This window comes from Pavona decussata, unplaced genomic scaffold (genome assembly GCF_977016875.1).
Source record: "Pavona decussata unplaced genomic scaffold, jaPavDecu1.1 SCAFFOLD_193, whole genome shotgun sequence".
Lineage (NCBI taxonomy): Eukaryota > Metazoa > Cnidaria > Anthozoa > Scleractinia > Agariciidae > Pavona > Pavona decussata.
In genome coordinates, this window is record NW_028145602.1 from 1,653,367 (window position 1) to 1,674,201 (window position 20,835).

At 39.0% G+C, this 20,835-nt stretch overlaps 1 long non-coding RNA gene and 1 pseudogene across 1 annotated transcript in view; both read left to right on the forward strand.

Annotated features, from left to right (window-relative positions):
* Nucleotides 1–1,713: 1,713 nt before the first annotated feature.
* LOC146461963 (uncharacterized) overlaps nucleotides 1,714–20,835 on the forward strand; it is an 87,390-nt gene continuing 68,268 nt past the window's right edge. Inside the window, exons 1-2 of the long non-coding RNA XR_014857276.1 lie at nucleotides 1,714–1,739; nucleotides 2,506–2,556. This is a non-coding gene — a long non-coding RNA (uncharacterized LOC146461963). The remainder of the gene's footprint in view (nucleotides 1,740–2,505; nucleotides 2,557–20,835) is intronic.
* On the forward strand, nucleotides 13,151–15,188 carry LOC146461964 (uncharacterized; annotated as a pseudogene).

Genomic DNA, 20,835 nt, shown 5'->3' on the forward strand with positions numbered 1-20,835 from the left:
CGTTTGGGGGTTAGTAATTGTTACGTTTTGGGGTTAGATTTCTTACGTTAGGGGGTGGGGAATTCTTACGTTTGGGGGTTAGTTTTCTTAGGTTTGGTGGTTAGGAATTCTTACGTTTTGGGGGTTAGTAATTCCTACGTTTTGGGGGTTAGTGTTGCTACGTTTGGGAGTTAGTTTTCTTACGTTTTGGGGTTAGGAATTATTAATTTTGGGGGTTAGATTTCTTACGTTTGGGGGTTAGTAATTCTTACGTTTGGGGGTTATGAATTCTTACGTTTGGAAGTTAGTTTTCTTACGTTTTGGTGGTTAAGAATTCTTACGTTTGGGGGTTAGATTTCTTACTTTTCGGGGTTAGTTTTGTCATGTTTGAGGGTTAGGAATTCTTACGTTTGGGAGTTATATTTTTTACGTTTGGGGGGTAGGAATTCTTACGTTTGGGGGCTAGATTTCTTACGTTTGTGGTTAGGAATTCTTACGTTTTGGGGTTAGTTTTCTTAGGTTTGGTGGTTAGGAATTCTTACGTTTGGAAGTTAGTTTTCTTACGTTTGGGGGTTAGGAATTCTTACGTTTGGTGGTTAGATTTCTTAGGTTTGGGGGTTAGGAATTCTTACGTTTGGAAGTTAGTTTTCTTACGTTTGGGGGTTGGGAATTCTTACGTTTGTGGATTAGATTTCCTACTTTTGAGGATTAGTTTTGTTACGTTTGGGGGTTAGGATTTCTTACGCTTGTGGGTTAGCAATTCTTAAGTTTGGGTGTTACTTTTCTTACGTTTGGGGGTTAGTAATTCTTACCTTTAGGGGTTAGATTTCTTACGTTTGGGGGTTAAGCATTTTTACGTTTAACGGTTAGTTTTCTTACGTTTGGGGGTTCCTTTTCTTACGTTTGGAAGTTAGTTTTCTTACGTTTGGGGGTTAGTAATTCTTACGTTTGGGGGTTTGATTTCATTCGTTTGGGGGTTAGTTTTCTTTTTTTTGTGGGTTCGATTTCTTACGATTGGGGGTTAGCTTTCTTGTTTAAGCGGGTTAGGAATTCTTACGTTTGGGGGTTCCTTATCTTACATTTGGAGATTAGTTTTTTTAAGTTTGGGGGTTAGGAATTGGTACGTTTGCGGGTTAGTTTTCTTATGTTAAGGGGTTAGTAATTCTTACGTTAGGGGGTTTAAGTTTTCTTACGTTTGTGGTTTAGGAATTTTTAAGTTTGGGTGTTAGTTTTCTTACGTTTGGGGTTAGTAATTCTTACGTTTGGGGTTAGGAATTCTTACATTTGGGGTTTCCTTTTCTTACGTTTGGAGGTTAGTTTTCTTACGTTTGGGGGTAGGAATTATTACATTTGGAGGTAGGAATTAATACGTTTGGGGGCTAGGAATTCTTACGTTTGGGCGTTAGTTTTCTTATTTTTAAGGATTAATAATTCTTACGTTTAGGGTTTAGCAATTCTTACATTTGGGGATTTTGAATTCTTACGTTTGGTAGTTAAATTTCTTACTTTTGGGGGTTAGGAATTCTTGCGTTTGGGGGTTGGATATCTTACTTTTTAGGGTTAGTTTTGTTACGTTTGAGGGTTATGAATTCTTACTTTTGGGAGTTATATTTCTTACGTTTGGGGATTAGATTTCGTATTTTTGGGGGTTAGTAATTCTTACGTTTGGGGGTTCCTTTTCTTACGTTTTGAGGTTAGTTTTCTTAAGTTTGGGGGTTAATTTTGTTACCTTTGGGGGTAAGTAATTCTTAAGTTTGGGGGTTAGTAATTCTTACGTTTGGGGGATAGTTTTCTTACGCTTGGGGGTTAGGAATTCTTACGTTTAAGGGTTAGTTTTCTTACGTTTAGTGGTTAGGAATTCTTACATTTGGGGGTTAGTAATTCTTACGTTTGGGGGTTAGTTTTTATTACGTTTGGGGGTTAGGAAATCTTACGTTTGGGCGTTAGTGTTTTTACATTTGGGGGTTACTAACTCTTACGTTAGGGGGTTAGTTTTCTTAAGTTTGGTGTTAAGAATTCTTACGTTTGGGGGTTAGTTTTCTAACGTTTGAGGGTAAGAATTCTTACGTTTGGGGTTTAGTTTTCTCACGTTTGGGGGTTAGTAATTCTTACGTTCGGGGGTTAGATTTCTTACGTTTGGGGGCTAGGAATTCTTACGTTTAAAGATTAGTTTTCTTACGTTTGGGGGTTAGTAATTCTTTTCTTTGCGGGTTAGGAATTCATACGTTTGGGGGTTCCTTTTCCAACGTTTGGAGATTAGTTTTCTTACGTTTGGGGGTTAGGAATTCGTACGTTTGCGGGTTAGTTTTCTTACGTTTAGGGGTTAGTAATTCTTACCTTAGGGGGTTTAAGTTTTCTTACGTTTGTGGGTTAGGAATTCTTACCTTTAGGGGTTAGATTTCTTACGTTTGGGGGTTAAGCATTTTTACGTTTAAGGGGTAGTTTTCTTACGTTTGGGGGTTAATAATTCTTACGTTTGGGGTTAGGAATTCTTACATTTGGGAGTTCTTTTTCTTACGTTTGGAGGTTAGTTTTCTTACGTTTGGGAGTAAGTAATTATTACGTTTGGGGGTTAGAGTTCTTACGTTTGGGGGTTAGGAATTCTTACGTTTTGGGGTTAGTAATTCCGACGTTTGGGGGTTAGTTATTCTTACGTTTGGGGGTTAGTTTTCTTACTTTTGGGGGTTTAGTAATTCTTACGTTTGGGGGTTAGTTTTCTGACGTTTGGTGTTTAGTAATTGTTACGTTTGGAAGTTAGATTTCTTACTTTCGTGGTTTGTAATGCTTACGTTTAAGGGCAATTTTTCTTGCGTTTGGGGGTTCGTAATTTCTTACGTGTTGGGGTTAGAGTTCTTACGTTTGGGGTTAGGAATTCTTACGTTTGGAGGTTAGAAATTCTTCCGTTTGGGGGTTAATTTTGTTACCTTTGGGGGTTAGTAATTCTTAAGTTTGGGGGTTAGTAATTCTTACGTTTGGGGGATAGTTTTCTTACGCTTGGGTGTTGAGAATTCTTACGTTTAAGGGTTAGTTTTCTTACGTTTAGTGGTTAGTAATTCTTACATTTGGGGGTTAGTAATTCTTACGTTTGGGGGTTAGTTTTTATTACGTTTGGGGGTTAGGAATTCTTACGTTTGGGCGTTAGTGTTTTTACATTTGGGGGTTACTAATTCTTACTTTAGGGGGTTAGTTTTCTTAAGTTTGGTGTTAAGAATTCTTACGTTTGGGGGTTAGTTTTCTAACGTTTGAGGGTAAGAATTCTTACGTTTGGGGTTTAGTTTTCTTACGTTTGGGGGTGAGTAATTGTTACGTTTGTGGGTTAGATTTCTTACGTTTGTGTGTTAGGAGTTCTTACCTTTGGGTGTTAGAGGTCTTACGTTTGGGGGTTAGGAATTCTTACGTTTTGGGGTTAGTAATTCTGACGTTTGAGGGTTAGTTATTCTTATGTTTATTGGTTAGTTTTGTTACGTTTGGGGGTTTAGTAATTCTTACGTTTGGTGGTTAGTTTTCTGACGTTTGGTGGTAAGTAATTGTTACGTTTGGGGGTTAGATTTCTTACTTTCGTGGTTAGGAATGCTTACGTTTAAGGGCAATTTTTCTTGCGTTTGGGGGTTCGTAATTTCTTACGTGTTGGGGTTAGAGTTCTTACGTTTGGGGTTAGGAATTCGTACGTTTGGAGGTTAGAAATTCTTCCGTTTGGGGGTTAATTTTGTTATCTTTGGGGGTTAGTAATTCTTAAGTTTGGGGGTTAGTAATTCTTACGTTTGGGGGATAGTTTTCTTACGCTTGGGTGTTGAGAATTCTTACGTTTAAGGGTTAGTTTTCTTACGTTTAGTGGTTAGGAATTCTTACGTTTGGGGGTTAGTAATTCTTACGTTTGGGGGTTAGTTTTCTTACGTTTGGTGGTTAGGAATTCTTACGTTTGGGGGTTAGTTTTTATTACGTTTGGGGGTTAGTTTTTATTACGTTTGGGAGTTTATTAATTCTTACGTTTTGGGGTTAGTTTTCTGACGTTTGGTGGTTAGTAATTGTTACGTTTGTGGGTTTGATATCTTACGTTGGGGATTAGGAATTCTTATGTTTAAGAGTTAGTTTTCTTGCGTTTGGGGGTTCGTAATTTCTTACGTGTTGGGGTTAGATTTCTTACGTTTGGGGTTAGGAATTCCTACGTTTGGAGGTTAGAAATTCTTACGTTTGGGGGTTAATTTTGTTACCTATTAGGGTTAGTAATTCTTAAGTTTGGTGGTTAGGAATTCTTACGTTTGGAGGTTAGGAATTCTTACGTTTAAGGGTTAGTATTCTTAGGTTTGGTGGTTAGGAATTCTTACGTTTGGGGTTAGTAATTCTTACGTTTGGGGGTTAGTTTTTATTACATTTGGGGGTTAGTAATTCTTACGTTTGGGGGATAGTTTTCTTACGCTTGGGTGTTGAGAATTCTTACGTTTAAGGGTTAGTTTTCTTACGTTTAGTGGTTAGGAATTCTTACGTTTGGGGGTTAGTAATTCTTACGTTTGGGGGTTAGTTTTCTTACGTTTGGTGGTTAGGAATTCTTACGTTTGGGGGTTAGTTTTTATTACGTTTGGGGGTTAGGTTTTATTATGTTTGGGAGTTTATTAATTCTTACGTTTTGGGGTTAGTTTTCTGACGTTTGGTGGTTAGTAATTGTTACGTTTGTGGGTTTGATATCTTACGTTGGGGATTAGGAATTCTTATGTTTAAGAGTTAGTTTTCTTGCGTTTGGGGGTTCGTAATTTCTTACGTGTTGGGGTTAGATTTCTTACGTTTGGGGTTAGGAATTCCTACGTTTGGAGGTTAGAAATTCTTACGTTTGGGGGTTAATTTTGTTACCTATTAGGGTTAGTAATTCTTAAGTTTGGTGGTTAGGAATTCTTACGTTTGAAGGTTAGGAATTCTTACGTTTAAGGGTTAGTATTCTTAGGTTTGGTGGTTAGGAATTCTTACGTTTGGGGTTAGTAATTCTTACGTTTGGGGGTTAGTTTTTATTACATTTGGGGGTTAGTAATTCTTACGTTTGGGGATTAGTTTTCTTTCGTTTGGTGGTTAGGAATTCTTACGTTTGGTGGTTAGTAATTCTTACGTTTGGGGGTTAAGAATTCCTACGTTTGGGGGTTAGTTTTTATTGCGTTTGGGGGTTAGTAATTCGTACGTTTGTTGGTTAGTTTTTTTTCGTTTGGGGTTTAGTTTTCTTAAGTTAGGGGGTTCGGAATAGTTAAGTTTGGGGGTTGGTAATTCTTATGTTTGGGAGTTAGGTTTCTTACCTTTGGTGGTTAGGAATTCTCACGTTTGGGGGTTAGTAATTCCTACGTTGGGGGTTAGTTTTTATTACGTTTGGGGGTTAGGAATTCTTTCGTTTGGGGGTTAGTAATTCTTACGTTTGGGAGTTAAAAATTCTTACGTTTGGGGTTAGGAATTCTTACGTTTGGGGGTTAGTAATTCTTACCTTTGGTGGTTACCAATTCTTACGTTTGGGGGTTAGTTTTCTTACGTTTGGTTGTTAGGAATTCTTACGTTTGGGGGTTAGTAATTCTTACGTTTGGGGGTTAGGAATTGTTACGTTTAAGGGTTAGTTTTCTTACGTTTGGGGGTTCGTATTTTGTTACGTGTTGGGGTTAGATTTTTTACGTTTAGGGGTAAGTAATTCGTACGTTTGACGGTTACAAATTCTTACGTTTGGGGGTTAGTTTTCTTACGTTAGGGGGTTAAGAATTATTACGTTTGGGGGCTGGTAATTCTTACGTTTGTGGGTTAGGAATTCTAACGTTTGGGGGCAAGTAATTCTTACGTTTGGTGGTTACCAATTCTTACGTTTGGGGGTTAGATTTTTTACGTTTGGGGGTAAGTAATTCTTACGTTTGGTGGTTAGGAATTCTTACGTTTGGGGGTTAGTAATTCTTACGTTTCGGGGTTAGTAATTCTTGCGTTTGGGGGTTAGAAATTCTTACGTTTAAGGGTGAGTTTTCTTAGGTTTGGGGGTTCGTAATTTCTTACGTGTTGGGGTTAGATTCTTTTACGTTTGGGGGTTAGTAATTCGTACGTTTGACGGTTACGAATTCTTACGTTTGGGGCTTAGTTTTCTTACGTTTGGGGGTTAGTTGTCTTACGTTAGAGGGTTAGTATTTCTTACGTTTGGGGGTTGGTAATTCTTACGTTTGGGGGTTAGTTTTCTTACGTTTGGTGGTTGAGAATTCTTACGTTTGGGGGTTAGTAATTCTTACGTTTGGGGGTGATGAATTCTTACGTATGGGGGTTAGTTATTCTTACGTTTGGCGGTTACGAATTCTTACGTTTGGGGGTTAGTTTTGTTACGTTTGGTGGTTAGGAATTCTTACGTTTGGGGGTTAGGAATTCTTACGTCTAAGGGTTAGTTTTCTTACGTTTTGGGGTTCGTAATTTCTTACGTGTTGGGGTTAGATTTTTTACGTTTGGGGTTAGGAATTCTTACGTTTGGTGGTTAGTTTTCTTACGTTTGGTGGTTACAAATTCTTACGTTCGGGGGTTAGTAATTCTTACGTTTAGAGGTTAAAATTCTTACGTTTATGGGTTAGGAATTCTCACGTTTGGGGGTTAGTAATTGGTACGTTTGGGGGTTAGATTTTTTACGTTCGGTGGTTAGGAAGTCTTACGTTTAAGGGTTAGTTTTGTAAACGTTCGAGTGTTAGTAATTGTTAAAATTGAAGGTTAGATTTCTTACGTTTGGAGTTAGGAATTCTTACGTTCGGGGGTTAGTTTTCTTACGTTCCGTGGTTAGCAATTCTTCATTTGGGGGTTGGTAATTCTTGCGTTTGTGGGTTAGTAATTCTTACGTTTGGGGGTTAGTTTTTATTACGTTTGGGGGTTAGGAATTCTTACCTTTGGGGGTTAGTAATTCTTACGTTTGGCGGTTACGAATTCTTACGTTTGGGGGTTAGTTTTCTTACGTTTGGTGGTTAGGGATTCTTACGTTTGGGGGTTAGTTTTTCTTACGTTGGGGGTTAGGAATTCGTACGTTTGGGGATTAGTAATTCTTACGTTTGGGGGTTAGGAATTCTTACGTTTGGGGGTTAGTTTTTATTACGTTTGGGGGTTAGTAATTCGTAATTTTTTGGGTTAGTTTTCTTACGTTAGAGGGTTTGGAATTCTTACGTTTGGGGCTTAGTTTTCTTACGTTTGGGGGCTTATTTTTCTTACGTTAGGTGTTAGGAATTCTTACGGTTGGGGGTTGGTAATTTTTACGTTTGGGGGTTAGTTTTCTTACGTTTGGTGGTTAGGAATTCTTACGTTTAGGGGTTAGTAGTTCTTACGTTTGGGGATTATGAATTCTTACGTTTGGGGTTAGGAATTCTTACGTTTGGGGGCTAGTAATTCTTAGGTTTTGGGGCTTAGTTTTCTTACGTTTGGGGATTAGGAATTCTTACGTTTGGGGGTTGGTAATTCTTACGTTTTGGGGCTTAGTTTTCTTACGTTTGGGGATTAGGAATTCTTACGTTTAGGGGTTAGAAATTCTTACGTTTGGGGGTTTGATTTCTTACGTTTTGTGGTTAGGAAATCTTATGTTTGGGGGTTAGTTTACTTACGTTTAAAGGTCAGGAAATCTTACGTTTGGGGGTTAGTTTTGTTACGAATGTTGGTCAGGAATTCTTGCGTTTAAAGGCTAAGTTTCTTATGTTTGGGGGTTAGTTTGCTTGCGTTTGGGGATTAGGAATTCTTACGTTTGGGGGTCAGAAATTCTTATGGATTGGGGGTTTAGTAATTCTTACGTTTGGGGGCTAGTTTTCTTACGATTCGGTGTTAATAATTCTTACGTATCAGGGTTAGATTTCTTACGTTTGTGAGTTAGTAATTCTTACGTTTGGGGGTTAGATTACTTACATTTGGTTGTTAGGAATTCTTTCATTTGGGGGTTAAAATTCTTACGTTTAGGGGTTAGGAAATCTCACGTTTGGGGGTTAGTAATTGTTACGTTTGTGGGTTAGATTTCTTACGTTTGTGGGTTAGGAATTCTTACGTTTGGAGGTTAATTTTGTTAGGTGTTGGGTTTAGTTTTCTTACGTTCGGGGGTTAATAATTCTTATGTTTGGGTGTTAGATTTCTTACGTTTGTGGGTTAGGAATTTTTACGTTTGGGGGTTAGTTTTCTTACGTTTGGGGGTTAGTAGTTCTTACGTTGGGGGGTTAGATTTCTTATGTGTGGGGGTCAGAAATTCTTACGTTTGGGGATTAGTTTTCTCACGTTTGGGGGTAGTAATTCTTACATTTTGGGGTTAGATTTCTTACGTTTGAGGGTTAGGATTTCTTACGTTAGGGGGTTAGGAATTCTAGCGTTTGGGGATTAGATTTCTTATGTTTGCTTTTAGGAATTCTTAGGTTTGGGGGTTCCATTTCTTACATTTGGGGGTTAGGAATTCTTACGTTTGGGGGTTAGCTTAGTTGCGTTTGGGTGTTAGTAATTCTTACGTTTGCGGGATATATTTCTTACGTTTGAGGGTTCGGAATTCTTACGTTTGGGAGTTAGTTTTCTTACATTTGGAAGTTTAGTAATTCTTACGTTTGGGCGTTAGTAATTCCTACGTTTGGGGGTTAGTTTTCTTATTTTTTGGGGTTAGTAATTCTTACGTTTGGGGGTTCCTTTTCTTACGTTTGGAGATTAGTTTTCTTACGTTTGGGGGCTAGGTATTCGTACGTTTGCGGGTTAGTTTTCTTACGTTTACGGGTTAGTAATTCTTACGTTAGGGGGTTTAAGTTTTCTTACATTTGTGGGTTAGGAATTCTTAAGTTTGGGGGTTAGGAATTCTTACGCTTGGGGGTTAGTTTTCTTACGTTTGGGGGTTAGTAATTCTTACGTTTGGGGGTTAGATTTTTTACGTTTGTGGATTATAAATTCTTACGTTTGGGGGTTAGTAATTTTTACGTTTGGGGGTTAGTAATTTTTACGTTTGGGGGTTAGATTTCTTACGTTTGGGGGTTAGGCATTGTTATGTTTGAGGGTTAGTTTTCTTACCTTTGGTGGTTAGGAATTCTTACGTTCAAAGATTAGTTTTCTTACGTTAGGGGGTTAGTAATTCTTACGTTTTGGGGTTACATTTCTTACGTTTGTGGGTTAGGAATTCTTATGTTTGGGGGTTAGTTTTCTTACGTTTGGGGGTTAAGAATTCTTACGTTTGGGGGTTAGGAATTGTAACGTTTTGGGATTAGATTTCTTATGTTTGGTTTTAGGAATTCTTACGTTTGGGGGTTAGGAAGTCTTGTGTTTGGGGTTCGATTTCTTACATTTGGGGGTTAGGAATTCTTACCTTTGGGGGTTAGTTTAGTTGCGTTCTGGTGTTAGTAATTCTTACGTTTGGGGGTTATATTTCTTACGTTTGGGGGTTAGTTTTCTTACATTTGGAAGTTTAATAATTCTTACGTTTGGGTTTTAGTATTGTTACGTTTGGGGGTTGGTAATTGTTACGTTTTGGGGTTAGATTTCTTACGTTAGGGGGTGAAGAATTTTTACGTTTGGGGTTTAGTTTTCTTAGGGTTGGTGGTTAGTAATTCCTACGGTTGGGGGTTAGTGTTGCTACGTTTGGAAGTTAGTTATTTTACGTTTGGGGGTTAGGAATTCTTACGTTTGGAAGTTAGTTTTCTTACGTTTGGGGGGTTAGATTTCCTACTTTTGAGGATTGGTTTTGTTACGTTTGGGGGTTAGGATTTCTTACGTTTGGGAGTTATATTGCTTACGTTTGGGGGTTAGGAATTCTTACGTCTTGGGGTTAGTTTTCTTACGTTTGGTGGTTAAGAATCCTTACCTTTGGGGGTAAGTTTTCTACGTATAGGGGTTAGTAATTCTTACGTTTGGGGTTAGCAATTCTTACCTATAAGGGTTAGTTTTCTTACGTTAGGGGGTTAGTAATTCTTACTCTTGGGGGTTAGGAATTCTTACGTTTGGGGGGTTAGTTTACTTACGTTTGGGGGTTGATAATTTTTACGTTTGGGGGCTAGTTTTCTTACGTTTGAGTGTTGGTTATTCTTACGTTTGGGGGTTAGATTTCTTATATTTGGTGTTAGAAATTCTTACGTTTGGGGGTTATCTTTTTTACGTTTGGGGGTTACTTTTCTTATTTTTGAGGGTTAGTAATTCTTACCTTTGGGGGTTCCTTTTCTAACGTTTGGAGGTTAGTTTTCTTACGTTTTGGGGTTAGTACTTCTTACGTTTGGGGGTTAGGAATTCTTAAGTTTGGGTGTTAGTGTTCTTATGTTTAGGGGTTAGTAATTCTTAGTTTTGCGGGTTATGAATTCTTACGTTTGGGGGTTCCTTTTTTTACGTTTGGAGATTAGTTTTCTTACGTTTGGGGTTTAGGATTTCGTAAGTTTGCGGGTTAGTTTTCTTACGTTTAAGGGTTAGTAATTCTTACGTTAGGGGGTTTAAGTTTTCTTACGTTTGTGGGTTAGGAATTCTTAAATTTGGGTGTTAGTGTTCTTATGTTTAGGGGTTAGTAATTCTTATTTTTGCGGGTTATGAATTCTTACGTTTGGGGGTTCCTTTTCTTACGTTTGGAGATTAGTTTTCTTACGTTTGGGGTTTAGGATTTCGTAAGTTTGCGGGTTAGTTTTCTTACGTTTAAGGGTTAGTAATTCTTACGTTATGGGGTTTAAGTTTTCTTACGTTTGTGGGTTAGGAATTCTTAAATTTGGGTGTTAGTGTTCTTATGTTTAGGGGTTAGTAATTCTTATTTTTGCGGGTTATGAATTCTTACGTTTGGGGGTTCCTTTTCTTACGTTTGGAGATTAGTTTTCTTACGTTTGGGGTTTAGGATTTCGTAAGTTTGCGGGTTAGTTTTCTTACGTTTAAGGGTTAGTAATTCTTACGTTATGGGGTTTAAGTTTTCTTACGTTTGGGGGTTAGAAATTCTTACCTTTAGGGGTTAGATTTCTTACGTTTGGGGGTTAAGCATTTTTACGTTTAAGTTTTAGTTTTCTTACGTTTGGGGGTTAGTAATTCTTACGTTTGGGGGTTAGATTTCATTCGTTTGTGGGTTAGTTTTCTATTGTTTGGAGGTTCGATTTCTTACGTTTGGGGGTTAGCTTTCTTGTTTTTGCGGGTTAGGAATTCTTACGTTTGCGGGTTCCTTATCTTACGTTTGGAGATTAGTTTTATTAAGTTTGGGGGTTAGGAATTGGTACGTTTGCAGGTTAGTTTTCTTACGGTTAGGGGTTAGTAATTCTTACGTTAGGGGGTTTAAGTTTTCTTACGTTTGTGGTTTAGGAATTTTTAAGTTTGGGTGTTAGTTTTCTTACGTTTGGGGGTTAGTAATTCTTACGTTTGGGGTTAGGAATTCTTACATTTGGGGTTTCCTTTTCTTACGTTTGGAGGTTAGTTTTCTTACGTTTGGGGGTAGGAATTTTTTACGTTTGGGGGTAGGAATTAATACGTTTCGGGGCTAGGAATTCTTACGTTTGGGCGTTAGTTTTCTTATTTTTAAGGGTTAGGAATTCTAACGTTTAGGGTTTAGTAATTCTTACATTTGGGGATTATGAATTCTTACGTTTGGTAGTTAGTTTTCTTACGTTTGGGGGTTAGGAATTCTTGCGTTTGGGGGTTAGATTTCTTACTTTTTGGGGTTAGTTTTGTTACGTTTGGGAGTAAGTAATTCTTACGTTTGGGGGTTAGATTTCTTACGTTTTGGGGTTAGGAATTCTTAAGTTTGGGTGTTAGTTTTCTTACTGTTGGGGGTTAGTAATTCTTACGTTTGGGGGTTAGATTTCTTACGTTTTGGGGTTAGGAATTCTTAAGTTTGGGTGTTAGTTTTCTTACGTTTGAGGGTTAGTAATTCTTACGTTTGGGGGTTAGTTTTTTTTCGTTTGGGGGTTCGATTTCTTACGTTTGGGGGTTATTTTTCTTACGTTTGGGGGTTAGCTTTCTTATTTTTGCTGGTTTGGAATTCTTATGTTTGGGGGTTCCTTTTCTTACGTTTGGAGATTAGTTTTCTTACGTTTTTGGGTTAGGAATTCGTACGTTTGCGGGTTAGTTTTCTTACGTTTAGGGGTCAAGTACATTCTTACGTTTGTGGGTTGGAATTATTACGTTTGGGGGTTAGGATTTCTTACGTTTGGGCGTTAGTTTTCTTATGTTTAAGGGTTAGGAATTCTTACGTTTCGGGGTTAGTAATTCTTACGTTTGGGGGTTATGAATTCTTACGTTTGGAAGTTTGTTTTCTTACGTTTGGGGGTTAGGAATTCTTATGTTTGGGGGTTAGATTTCTTACTTTTGAGGGTTAGTTTTTTTACGTTTAGGGGTTAGGAATTGTTACGTTTGGGGTTTCGAGTTCTTACGTTTGGAGGTTATTTTTCTTACCTTTGGGGGTTAGTGATTCTTACGTTTGGTGGTTAGGGATTTTTACGTTTGGGGGTTAGTTTTGTTAGATTATAAAAATTGACAATGATGAAAAATATTTACAACACATATATTTGGGGTTAAAATAGTTAAAGGAATTTTATTTGGTGTTTGGACTTATTACAAATTATATTTCTGTTTGGTTTGGGAATATAACAGGAAAAGACGAGTTGACTCATTTCTTTCGTTACGCAGCTCTTCAGAGATAACACCTTGTGGTTCGACTTAGTTGTTCTTAATTTGTGATTAACATATGAATTCTCCTGTCATGAATTCGGTATTAGAAGCTGTACGTTTCCTTAGAGAAACTTGCAATAGCAAAGTTATGCTTAATTAAGTTCTTAGAAATGATAACACCTTGTTTACCTTACTTTTTATAAGTTTTTCCTTAACTTGACCTTTCAATGGTTTATTCCAGGAAATTGTTACTGTTCTTATTTTTAGTCATTTTTGGTAGATTTCCTTAGGTTCTTTACCGAATTCATGGTTGTTGATATCTAAATAACAATATCTGTAATTTTGAGGTGTTTTTGAAAGTAATCCTAAGTTAATCCTAAGGCGATTATGAAGATAAATATTCATAGCTGTAATCCAGCGATCAACCACGTACTGAATATGTTATTATTTGTACTCATTTAATTTATGGAAACGGGTAACCAATTACTTTCGATGAAGAAGGCTAACACTTTTAACGAATCTACTTCTTGTACAATTTTTAAACAACAGCTTTTAGTGTTTTTCAGATTATCTTTGTGAAACCTCACTGTATAGACCTGAACCTTGTAATTTTTATATTGCTTTCCCTATTTTGTATTGACTGGACAACCAAAGCTTCATGGTGATATCTTACTGGAAATATGTCTTTAGCTCAGCTAACAGATCGAAGGCACGGATGCAAATAAGTTCCTTGCAGCCAATCACAGTAGGCTTGCGTAAGACTTAATTTGTGTTGAGCAGGTGGTTGTCGAGTCAGTATAAAAATGGATGCTATCTAGTTTTAGCAGAGAATTGATTGTTGAGCAGAGTAAGCTGAACTTATGTCAAAAGTAATCAAGAAGAGCAGCTGAAGAAGCTGTTGGATCTTCGTTGAAGTGAACCCAGCTAATTCCCCAAAGGTTCTTTCAACAAGCTGGTGGCAGAACCGGGACGATTTCCGTACGTGGATAGATTTCCGTACGTGGATGAGCGGCCGTGGACGAGGTTCTCTTCCACCTAACGGACCACTACGCTTACCACGCTCTCTTCCGCGAGTTCTTGAAGTCCAACGGTTAAACGCCCAAATTCGCTACTTGGAGCGCCGTTTTGCCCGGCTTCAACCGCGGCGAACTACCGGACGTTAAGTTGTCCGTTTTCTTTGGTTCACTCTGTTTCTTCGCAGTTTTGGCAGCGCATCGTTCGTGGACCTCCACCTCCGCCAGGACTAACCAGGACCAGCAGAGGCAAAACAAAACAAAACAAAACAAAGCAGGCTTCGCAAGCACCACAGGACAAGCGTCAACAGTAAGAACATTTATATGCTTATGAACTTTGTTGAATTGCATCATGTTCCTGGGACATTTCCATTCTTATGAACGGTGTTTTACTAGCTAATTCAGTCCTCTATTTAATGTTATCTTACTATGTTATTATTTAATCTGTATGCTTCTATACGTAGAATAACCTTAATGCATGCCTAAACCTGGTTCTTCTAAACAAATTATCACTCACTCTCAAACCAAACAAAAATCGATATCAGTTCCGCAGACCCACATTGATACTTGTATATGCCCACAGGTCTCACACAGTGAATCGGTACATACACAAACTGACAACATGAATGAAGAACAACAACAAGCTTTCAAAGACATGTTCACTGAAATGTGCAATAACTTACGTGAGGAGATGGCTAAGGAATCACAGACCCAGCGAGCACACTTAACTAATATTGAAACACGCATAGACAAGAAACCTAGTTCAAGTGGCATTAAGCCGGACGTTTTCGATGGAAATCCTGCTGTTGATGCTATCACTTGGTTCGATTCTTTTACACGAATTGCTAACATCAATAATTGGTCCAAGGATAATCAGCTTAATGCTCTTCCACTATATTTATCAGGGGTAGTGCATGCATGGTTTCTTTCTTTAACTGATGAAGTTAAGTCTGATTTCGGTCAGCTTAAGGCCGCTTTTCAGGCGCGTTTTGCATCACAAGATTGGATTTTGAGTCAACAATTAAGTACTCGAAAGCAGGCAAAAGGCGAGCGCATAGATGACTATATAGCAGATATCACGCGTATTTGCAAACGACTAAAGTTGTCAGACGCAGACTCAGTGCGTTACTTTACAAGGCCTCCAACCGCAAATTCAAAGTTATGTCACTTTGGCACGGCCTAAAAACTTCCAAGAGGTAGAATCTTTAGCACGCATGAAGGAATTAGTTGACATAAATCATGCTGTTCCAGATACTCAAATGCTGTTAACGAAAATGGAAGCGATGATTAAAAAAGTAATGACTCAGTCAGTGCCTGCACCTCCTCCAGCTATAGCTGCTGCATCTGTTGAGTCTGTTTCTTCGCAATTTGGAAAGCGTTTTGAAGACTTATCAAAACAGATTAAAGAACTCCACACTCATAACCAGCAGATGACTCAGTCAGTGCCTGCAAATCCTCCACCTATAGCTGCCGTTTCTATTGAGTCTGTTTCTTCGCAATTTGAAAAGCGCTTTGAAGACCTATCAAAACAGATTACAGAACTCCACGCCCTTAATCAGCAGCGTTCAGTAAACAACGCAAGTGTAGCTGCTTTTGACCAGCCTCCAAGCGCACCGCCGGGTTTTTCACAGCCGCGTCCTTGGTAAGGCCAGCAGAATCGCCAAATTGATCAGTTACAGAGGCAGATTAATCGTTTAGAAAATGACTTGCGACGCTATCAAAATCCACGTAGACCTGATTTTCGTTCTTATGGTCGCAATTTTCGTACTGTGGAAGGTGACCCTGTTTGTTCTTTTTACCAGCGCGTAGGGCATACTTGGCGCACTTGTCAGCAGCGCAGTAGAGATCCGCGGTTGCCGCACAATGAGGGTAATGCTCCTAATCGTTCGCAGTTTTCAGGGCAATCTAATCCTCGGCAGCCTAACTCCCAGTTAAACGGGTAAGGGCTCTTGCCGGATGCCCAAATACCCGTGCAAGAGCCTATCAACGAGCATGTGACGATTGTATATATGATACTACTGTAAATAGTTCACATTTTACTTATTTATCTAATCATTTATCTAATCCTTCTTATATGGAAACCGTTGGCTCACGCTTGTCTATTTCGGATAATGTAGGTAACCCGGGAACTGCTAATCCACACAGTTATAGTCAACCTGATGCTAATACCGTTTCGCATCCCAATTGTATATATTATTCCCAGAGACACCAACTGGCCAGTTTCCAGTTGCCTCAAGAATACGAAAATGCAACTGAAGATGATGTTATTATTGAAGATGTTGAAAATCAAACTGATGCAATTGTTGTTCAACAAGATGAAAATGTCCACTTCAATTCAAATCCCGATGACCAAAATAACGATGAAAATGGCCAAGAATATATTTATGAAACAGAAGATGTCCACTTGAGCAGGCAAATTATTGAAAATGAAAATGTTGTTATACCTACCAAAATTGGCCATCAGACTATTGCATTGACAAATGAAGTTCCTGCGACTCAAACAAATAAATTTTTGGCGGATTATTATGATGAAATTACATATACAGAAGATTCAGTTAAGACTACAGATATTCCAGTTTTTGGCCATAATGATGATACAAGCGAAATTATGAATTTTTCAAATACGCCGTTAATACACATTGAAGAGAGTACGGCCGATTTTCCAGTGGACACTCAAATTCAACATGAAGAAATACAAAATTTCAATGTCAATTTATCAAGTGGACTAAATGAAGAAGTACAAAATTCCAATGTCAATTTATCAAGTGGACTAAATGAAGAAGAAGTACAAAACTCCAATATCAATTTATCAAGTGACGAAGAAGTACAAAATTCCAATATCGATTTATCAAGTGGACTAAATGATGACACAGAAGAATTTAATGAAACTTTCGCAAGTATTTTGAATCCTCCAGATGAAAACGCGTTTTTACAAAATAATGATGACAACTTTCCATACAATTTACAATTTACCAATCCCAGTTTCCACACAGCTGCTAACATGTTTTTAGGCGACGAAGCTACTGATGTTCACAGCGTGTGTAACCCTGATCAAGTTACACATGCCCTTGTTAGTAATAACAATTCACATCAGTCAGACGATCAAGTAGTTTCAGATACTCCAATGATAGAGCCCTCAATTAATTCTAACATCACAGAGTATTCGCCAATAGAACCACCCGCTGTGCTGGATCTTCCTGGTTTTCAAGGCCTTAGCTCTTGATGCTAGACCCGCTAATGACGACAGCGTTCTTCCTCAGCCTTAAACTTGGTATACACCTCCACAGTCGCCTTTACCAACGGACTCACACGTTAATGCAATGGATTTCCAAGAAGGTCTTCCATCGGATAGCCTTTACATCCATGGATCTCTTCAGAATCGCACTACTCTGATGTTGGTTGACACTGGTGCCTCGATCACTGCAGTAAGTAGTAACTTTCTTTCCACATTCTCAGATTCCCCTCAACTTCAACCTCTTCTCTTCCGTCTATACGTACGGTTAGTGGAGACCATCTCCTTGTTATGGGCCAAGCTGTTTTTACTTTAACGATAGGTGACCAGTCCTATCCTTTTGAGGTTCTTGTCATAGACAATCTTACTTATCCAGTTGTTCTTGGAAAGGATTTTGGATCTGTGATTGATTTCCAAGGTCATACCTTAACTCTTGCAAACCACAATTCTGTGCCATTGTATTCATCTTCCTTACCCACAATTAACAATTCGACTAACCCAGAGCTAGTCACTGTGCATGCTTACGCCACTTACATTCTACAACCTATGTCTGAGTCTGTTATTCCAGTTTATCCTAAGGCTTCCTTGCCAGCAGGAAAGACCGGTTTGATCGAGCTTAACGATAAGCTTGCAGAACGCTACCACGTTTGTGGTGCTTCTCAGCTTGTCAGTCTCTCGGAACATGAAACGTTTCCATTCCGCATTCTTAATCCAACTGACAAGCCTGTGACAATATATCGTTGTTCTACTATGGGTACCTTTATTTCATCTGATGCTTCTATGTCTGTTATTGCTACTTCAGACACTCCTAACCACTCCCCTCCATCTCCATCTGTGGAGGATGAGGCAACTGTGCCTTTAGATCTTACATCTACTACTTTAGACGAGCACCAAGTGACTCAACTCAAATCTTTAATTGCTGAATACCGTGACGTATTCTCTGTGACATCAGATTAACTTGGGCGTACAGGCTTAGTGCAGCATCGTATTGACACAGGAGACTCTCCTCCTATCCGACAACGACCATATCGTGTCTCTGAGTCACAGCGTGGTATTATTGAGGAACATGTTACTGACATGTTAAACCGGGGCATCATTCAACCCAGTACCAGTCCCTGGGCTTCTCCAATCATTCTGGTTAAGAAAAAAGATGGTACAGACCGTTTCGTGGTCGATTGTCGGAGGTTTAACTCTGTAACACGCAAGGATTCTTATCCTCTACCACGTATTGATGACGCATTGGATGCTCTTAATGGTACAAAGTACTTTTCGTCTTTGGATTTAACCGCCGGGTTTTGGCAAGTGACCATGGAGCCTGAATCCCGTGAACACATTGCTTTTATTACTTACGGTGGCCTTTATGAGTTTTTGGTGATGCCATTCGGTCTTACCGGAGCTCCTTCAACTTATCAGCGCTTGATGGAGTGTGTTTTACGAGGGTTAACTTATAAAATCTGCTTAATTTACTAAGATGACATTCTCGTTTACTCTAGAACCTTTGAAGACCATTTGTGTCATCTTCGCCAAGTTTTTGATCGTCTGCACCACGTTAACCTGAAACTAAAACCATCTAAGTGTAAGATTGCCTGCCCACAAGTTAAATACTTAGGGCATGTCGTTTCTCCTGAAGGCATAGCACCAGATGATGACAAAATTACAGCTGTACGAGATTTTCCACGACCTCATAATGTAAAGACAGTAAGATCTTTTCTAGGACTAGCTAACTATTACCGTCGTTTTATCAAAGATTTTGCTAAAATTGCGGCACCTTTAAACCAGTTATTATGCAAGAATCACACCTTTCTTTGGACAGATACTTGTGAACAGGCATTTGAAACTTTGAAACACGCACTAGTAAGCGCTCCTATTTTGGCTTTTCCTGATTTCAAGGAAACCTTTCATTTATACACTGATGCTTTTAATGATGGCATAGGAGTCACATTAGGTCAAATTCAGAACGGTCGTGAGGTCGCTATCGCATATGCTGGCCGTGATTTTAATTCAGCAGAGAAACAGTACACAACGACCGAACGCGAATGTCTCAGTGCTATTTTTGGCATTAAAAAGTTTGAACCATATTTGTACGGCAGGAAATTTGTTTTGCATACTGATCATCATTCCTTAAAATGGTTGATGTCAATCAATGATCCTTCAGGCAGACTTGCGCGTTGGTCTCTTTTAGTTCAACAGTATGATTTTGAAATTCAACATCGCCCAGGAACTGCACATACTAACGCTGATGCTCTCTCTCGTCGACCATATAACCTTCCTCCTCCATCTCTTTCTGCTTATGACGTTCCAGGCGTTCAAACATCACGCGTGCGTGAATTGCGACGTCGTGATCGGGATCTGTCTGATCTTATTCAATACCTGGCAAATTCTAAATTGCCTGAAAACAATAGTAATGCGCGTTCTCTTCTCTTAACTGTTGATGACTATTTTCTAAGCGAGGACGGATTGCTCTTTCATCTATGGACACCAAAAGATCGCAGGCGGGCAACTACACATCAGCAATTGGTCGTACCAACTACCTTACGCTATGAACTTCTTGTTTGAGCTCATGATGATCCTACTGGAGGACATTTTGGTACTGTTAAGACTTATGAGAAATTGCGTACTCGCTATTATTGGCGCAAAATGTTCTCTGACGTTAGTCATTGGTGTCGTAGCTGTTGTGATTGCGCTATGAGGAAAAGCCCTCGCAATAGACATAAGGCTCCACTATTACCTATCCCAGTGCAGGATGCTTTTGATCGCATTGCATGTGATATCATTGGTCCATTTCCAGTTTCTAAAGCGGGCAACCGATACGTTGTAGTATTTTCAGAATATCTAACCAAATGGTGTGAATGTTTTCCTGTTCCATCAATAGAGGCTTCTGTGATTGCAAGATTGCTAGTTGATGAGATATTTTGCCGCCATGGTGCACCTCGTACTCCCTTGTCTGATCGAGGTAGTAATTTTCTCTCTTCACTAGTTAAGGAGGTATGTCGTTTGCTTAATACCAAGAAAGTAAACACTACCGCTTATCACCCACAGACCGACGGCTTAGTTGAGCGTTTTAACAATACATTAGCAGAATCCATTTCTCATTTTGTTAGCTCAAATCAACAGGATTGGGATGTCTATATCCCTGCTATCCAGTTCGCCTATCGAGCTTCGCCTTGCGTCTCAACAGGTGATAGTCCGTTTTACTTGCTATATGGGCGCGAGCCTCGCTTGCCTCCAGATGTCAGCTTATTGCCAGCTACTCAGATTTCGCCTTCAGTTGAAGAGCACCGAGCACGCATAGTGAGTCAGATTGAAGCAGCTCAATCGATTGCGCGCTCAAATATAGCTAGGACTCAACAACTTATGAAGCTACAGTATGATAAGAACTCTGCAGATGTACCTTTTGAGGTTGGCCAACGTTTCTGGATTTACACACCTGAGGTAAAGAAGGGTCTTAGTAAGAAATTGCTATCAAAATGGAATGGTCCTTTTCGAATTTGTCGTAAGTTATCTCCAGTGCATTTCCAAGTGCGAACATGTGATAACCGTTTAGTCGCCACCACAGTTCATGCGAACAGGTTGAAGCGTTTTTATGACCCAGCTGATCGTCCTATCTTACCACCTCCAGTTGATGATCCTGATGATCTTTCATTTGATGCTGCAGACCTCCCTGCCGGCAGTCTTGAACCAGATGACGCTATCCCTAAAACAACGGCTAATGCTGAACCTGCACCAGATGATACTGAGAATCCTAACACTTCTCCTGTTGATTCTTCCGATTTGTTTAACGACCCAGATGTTTATGGCGCTGAAAAGATCCTTAAGTCCCGCAAGAGACAAGGCAGACTTCAATACCTCGTTAAATGGGCACATTACCCCGTCTCGGAAAGTACATGGGAACCTGAAGAAAACATCCTGGATCAACATCTTTTGGAAGATTTTCATAATAAGTCTAAGTAGATTACTCTTTGTACTCTTGTTATTTATCACACTTAAATTATTTGTTAAGGCCCAGGAGTTTGATTATGATCTTAATAGTAGGCGCGTTACTTTCTACCCTGAATCGCTGATGATTTC